The sequence below is a fragment of the Talpa europaea genome (assembly GCF_964194135.1).
Source record: "Talpa europaea genome assembly, chromosome: 1".
In the NCBI taxonomy this organism is placed as follows: Eukaryota; Metazoa; Chordata; class Mammalia; order Eulipotyphla; family Talpidae; genus Talpa; species Talpa europaea.
The window spans coordinates 144,078,053-144,084,060 of NC_140073.1; positions in this window are offsets into that span (position 1 = coordinate 144,078,053).

Consider the following 6,008-nt stretch of genomic DNA (forward strand, 5'->3'; position numbering starts at 1 on the left):
CCCCCAAGTTGGGGGAAGGAGGGGGAACCTGCAAGGAAAACAGCTCAGGTTTTATCGCCGACCGGGAATAGACAACCTCAATGCTGAACTGCACTGGAGAAAAGGGGCAGGGTACCCCGCTGAGGTGTGAGCTGCCATCTCAGGCTGCCTTGAGGACCTGGGCTCCTTCTGCTACCCCCAGGAATTGGGCTCCTGACAAAGCAGTCTGCCACCACAGCCCCAGGAGGGTGTCAACACCAGCAAATGCTGTACTTGCAGCACGCCCAAGCTTCCTCACCTCTGCCTAGCCACTGGCAGGGAGGGGAGACAGTGGTGACAGCAGCTGCACTCTAGGCATGGTAAACGCCTGGGACCAAGCCATGAGGCGTTTTTTTATTTTGCCTTCCTGGAAGATTAAGATGTGTCTCTTCATTCTCTCAGTATTTGTTTACTTTGGGTTTTTTTGTTTATTTTTAATCTCAGAGAGAGGTGTGTTTAGTGGACATAAGCTGTAATATTCAGCAAAATATTGTCAGTTGGCGCTGTTTACAAGTTTGTTAGCTGCATAAGCTCAATAAAAAGTTGGTCTGGGCATTACATCCCCTCTAGCAGGCCAATAGCTGCATGAGCTGTTGGGAGGAAAGGGAGGCAGGGGAAAAATACAAAAGCCAAAGGACAGCAGGAACCCGCCACTTGTTTCCCTCCCCTTTTCCATTCTTCTACCCCCCAGTTCTGGATGCCACAAGGACCTTAACTTTGTTTCTGGCTTTAGCTGCTAGCTTTTCCAAATCTCAGTGCTTTCCCCTTTTTCACTTTCCTCTATTTAAACAAATGTCTTAATTCATCAGGTGGTCCTGGAAAAGGTATTGTATCGGGGGAGGAGAAGCAGCAATGGACCTCACCTTCAAGTCCTCAAGGATATTTTCTGAATGACTTTTAATAGGGAGGTGCCTGAGATTACGATGATAGGCTACTTGATGCCATTCTTTGCTCTAGTGTGAATTTCTGCAGCTCCATCTGTCTTCATGACTGTACTTGAAGCAGTATTGTCTGAGTGAGTTAATTTTTCAGATTCGAGATGGAGGGCTGGACTCTGCTTGCTCATCACTCAGCCTGTTTTTTTTTGTTTTGTTTTGTTTTGTTTTGTTTTGACACATTCCCTTTTGGTCTATGGGAATTACAGGGTTGCCACTAAAATATTTTCCACTTCATATTTTTCAGAGAATCCCCCTTTGCGTCTTTGAAGCTTCAGATTACTCTATTTGTAATCCAGAATGTTTGACTCTATAACCCAGTGTAAACTGTTTTGCTTCCCCCCCCCCACCTCCCACTGCCAACACCTGTTCTCTCTCTCATCCCCCTCTCCAGTCAAAATGGGATTGTTAATCCAACTCTAGAGAGGGACCAAGTATTTTCTGTCCACATCTCACATGATTGAAAGTATGTCTGAATGATTTGGGGAAGACCTCAAAAGGGCATGCTCAGAAAAACCTTTGCAGAGGCAGTTTTGCCAACCCAAGGGCTCTTTCAAGCCGACTTTCACAAAGGGAGCCGGCCTTGTTAGTTGGCTTCTGTCTCTTTAGAGCCAAGAAAGTTGTAATTAAGTAACCTGTATGTGGGAAGGGTAGAATAAGCACTTATTCCCCTGCCTTCCAAAACGAAGAGGAGCACTAAGCCAGCTCTCCACAATCTCAAACCTGAAGAAAAGAGGTCTTGGAGAAAGCAGAGAACAGCATGGACTGAATAGACAGCTTGACTCCCTTCAGCCCGTAGCTTGTGTTCTGGAGAGCCCAGCTAGGGTAACCCTGATTTTTGCCAACCGCCTTCCTGCTGAGCCAAAGTTTTTCATTCCCCCTCCACTGGGGAAGCAGCTGAGGCCCAGGGCCTTGCTCCATGGGAAATTCTCTCTCCATCTTTCGGTGCATTGGCCATGTTACCATGCCAATAATGTCTTAATTCTTGTTCCATCTATTCTCAGCTGGCCTTGGACCCCACATAGGTATTTGGGGGAGGAGTGAAAATGGATATTATTACTTGCAGTTGATCCTGATGTTGCGCGTATGAAGAGATCCCTCCCCTTATTTTGTGTTTTCCATCCTTCTCGCTCCCTCATCAGGATTGAAATAAAGCGTGCTTTTGTTTTTATAAAAATAATTTTTCCTTTAAATTGGTGATTTTGTTTTGTCAGTATGGAGATATCTAGATACTTTGTTCAGATGATCCTTGCCACCCCTGCCTGGGCCCTGTGTTCACCTACACATACACACTGCCCTGCCCAAGATGGTGAGTCCTTTGAGGTATGTTCTTTGAGAGAAGAACCCTGTTGATGTATAAAAGCTATTGGGAGACAGAAATGGTGGCCAGTAAACATCTTTTTCTGGGACAAAACCTCACTCCTGGCTGCAGTGGCCAGAACTTGGTGCCTGTGAGGGAAAGACTTCTGTTAGTGAAGGGGTAATGCTTAAAACATTTATTTCAGACTAATAGCTATTTCCATGCCTGGTTCCTGGCTCTCAGTGGAATAGTCAACAACTTCTGGCTGCTTTTCTCCTTGGCTATAAATGGCCAGTGACTAGTTCAGTGGTAGAAAAGGCAAGAGAGGCACTGATAGCCTTCAGAGTAACGTGCTATGTAGCCTTCAGTACTATCCACACATATAATTCCCATGTTCACTATTTCTATTGCTCAAAGACCAGGAAGGGAGAGAAATATATAAACTTACAGCTATCAAAAGCCAAGGGAAACATTTAGAATAGGAAACCATAAAATGAAACGAGATTTTTTTTTTTATAGATTTATTTATACAAGCACTGGGTACAGTCAGAAGCGCGGGAGGGTGAGAGAATTCACCAGAGCCAGAGCGGGGAGCAGAGCAGGCAGAAGGACCGAGGTACACTGCTGAGGGGAGCAGCGGGCGGCAAGAAAGGTCTGCGCACCATGTGGGACCCTCCTCCGGTGTCCGGGGAGCAGCCGGGGATTGAACCGGCACAGCAGAGGCTGCAGGCAGCTTCGCAACCCAGCGCTCAACCGCTGCGCCACTGGTGAGGCCCAAAATGAGATTTTTTTTTTTCCCCTGAATGTTGTGGAATTTAATTTTTTAAAATATTTTAATATTTATTTCAAAGGCAGATATAAAAGATAAATTGAACAACACAATTAACAAACCTACCTTAATTGACATATAGAACACTGACTTTTTTTTTTTTTTAAGATTTGTTTATGCATATAAGAACTGGGGTACAGGCCAGAGTTGTGGGAGGGTGAGAGGATTCACCAGAGACAGAGTGGGGAGCAGAACAGGCAGATTGACTGAAATACACTGCTGAGGGGAGCAGGGATGAGACAGGAGAGGTTTGCTGCACCATGTGTGTCAGCTTCCTGGCCGGGAATCGAACTCATGCTGCAGTGGTGGATAGCTTCATAGTGCTGTGACTTAACCCCTTGAGCCACCAGGGAGGCCCTGGAACACTGACTCTAAACCAATAATATACTTTTTTTAGTTGCTCTGGAAGTATTTACAAAAATTGATCATAACTGGACCATTGAGCGAGCCTTAAAGAATTTCAAAATAGAATGTTTTCAATATAGTGGAATTAAGCTAGGAAAAAGAATGCTGAAAAGTTCCATAAGTGTTTAAAAAAAAAAAAAAAGGCAGCACAAGTTCTAAATAATTTACAGAGAAAATTAGGGAAAAACTTTGTAAGATCAGCTATTATCAAAATGTTGTAGATCGGCAAAGCAAGGCTTACAGCAGAAATATATAACTACACATTGCAAAAGGAAAGCTGAAGTCAGTGATCTAAGTTTTTGGAAAAAATAGCAAATTCAAAAAGTGGAAGGAAGAATATATTGAAAAGATGTACAATAAAGAAAGTGATTCCCTTGGAAACATCAATAAAATTAATAAATAACTTGGTTGGCTGATCAGAAAAGATAAAAATATTAGAAGTGGGAACAAGAGTAGCTTATCTTAGTCACCAATCTCATATGCTTTCAGAGACTAGAAAAAGCAACCTCTCAACTCACTTTTATTTTTTTTTTTAAATGCTCATTAATCATTTTTTTTTTTTTTTATAGAGGCATGCTTTATTTATTTGTTTGCTGGTTTGTTTGTTTGTTTTGTTTATACATGCACTGGGTACAGTCAGAAGCGCGGGAGGGTGAGAGAATTCACCAGAGCCAGAGCGGGGAGCAGAGCAGGCAGAAGGACCGAAGTACACTGCTGAGGGGAGCAGCGGGCGGCAGGAGAGGTCTGCGCGCCATGTGGGACCCTCCTCTGGTGGCCGGGGAGCAGCCGGGGATCGAACCGGCGCCGCAGAGGCCGCGGGTAGCTTCGCAACCCAGCGCTCAACCGCTGCGCCACCGGGGAGGCCCCTCAACTCACTTTTAAAATACAAGCCAGGGCCTCCCCGGTGGCGCAGTGGTTGAGTGCTGGGTTGCAAAGCTGCCCGCTGCCCGCAGCCTCTGCGGCGCCAGTTCGATCCACGGCTGCTCCCCGGACACCGGAGGAGGGTCCCACATGGCGTGCAGACCTCTCCTGCCGCCCGCTGCTCCCCTCAGCAGTGTACTTCGGTCCTTCTGCCTGCTCTGCTCCCCACTCTGGCTCTAGTGAATTCTCTCACCCTCCTGCGCTTCTGACTGTACCCAGTGCATGTATAAACAAAACAAACAAACAAGCAAACAAATAAAACATGCCTCTATTAAAAAAATATATAAAAATAAAATACAAGCCAGCTTCTAAAACCTGTCAAGGATATCACAAGAAAGGAAAAACAGGCCAACCTCTCCCACAGATATAGACATAAAGTTTCCAAACAAAATAAGCAAACCCAGGGATCTATGAAAATAATATATCATCCAATTTGGGTTTGTTGCAAAAATATGATTGATTCAGTACTTGAAAACTAATACAATTTGCCATAAGGAAAACATTCACACAATGATCTATGTAAATGCATAAAAGCCTACTATATAATTCAATACCTACTTGTGACTTTAAAAAGAAAACCAGGAATAGACAGGCACATCCAAAATCTAATGAAATGTATCAACAAGAATTCCATAGTCTCAATGATTAAATATTGAAATCATTTTCCAGGAGATAAGGAGGGAGAGAAGGAAGTCCACTATCACACCTCTCTTTATCATTACATTGGTCCCACCCAGCATGATATAAACCAAGAAAATCAAGACAGGATTATAAAGAGTGTGGGTGACATAATTGTGTACCTAGATCTAATACAAAAGAGTATACAGACTCTTAGGATTTAGTAAAGTCACAATAGTCCACACACAAAGTATCAATCACATTTCTAAATACAGTAGAATATTTCAAAGATATGTAATAACAATAGTTCAAAGATATATCAAAAGATATGTAGGACCTTTACATTGAAAACATTCTTTTAAAAAAAAAAAGATATATTTATGCATACAAGAGCTGGGGTGTAGGCCAGAGGTGCAGGAATGTGAGAGGATTCACCAGAGACAGTGGGGAGCAGAACAGGTGGATTGACTGAAATACACTGCTGAGGGGAGCAGCTGGCAAGACAAGAGGTCTGCTATGCCATGTGGGTCAGCTCCCTGGCCGGGGATTGAACTCATGCTACAGTGGCTGCAGATAGCTTCATAATACTGACACTTACCCCTAGTGCCACCAGGGAGGTCCCACAACAAACATTCTTGAAAGAAATTAAACACCTACATAAATGGAGAGCTGTATCATCTCCATGGACTGGGAAACTATATTGTTGATGGTGCCAATGATCTCAAATGATCTACTGATCAAATTCTAAGTAAAATTACAGCAGGTTTATTTTTGTGAAAAATTGACAAGCTGATCTAAAATATGTATGGAAATGCAAAGTGCTGAAACAGCCACAGAAAACTAGAGTCAAGAACAAAATTGGAATCTCTCCACTCCTAGATATCATCCTTGAACTTCAACCTTTTATGACTTTTCCTAAAAGTTTTGTCTCACACTGGAATATAGCACTTTGTATTTTTCATTCTAACTTCTCTCATCTTGT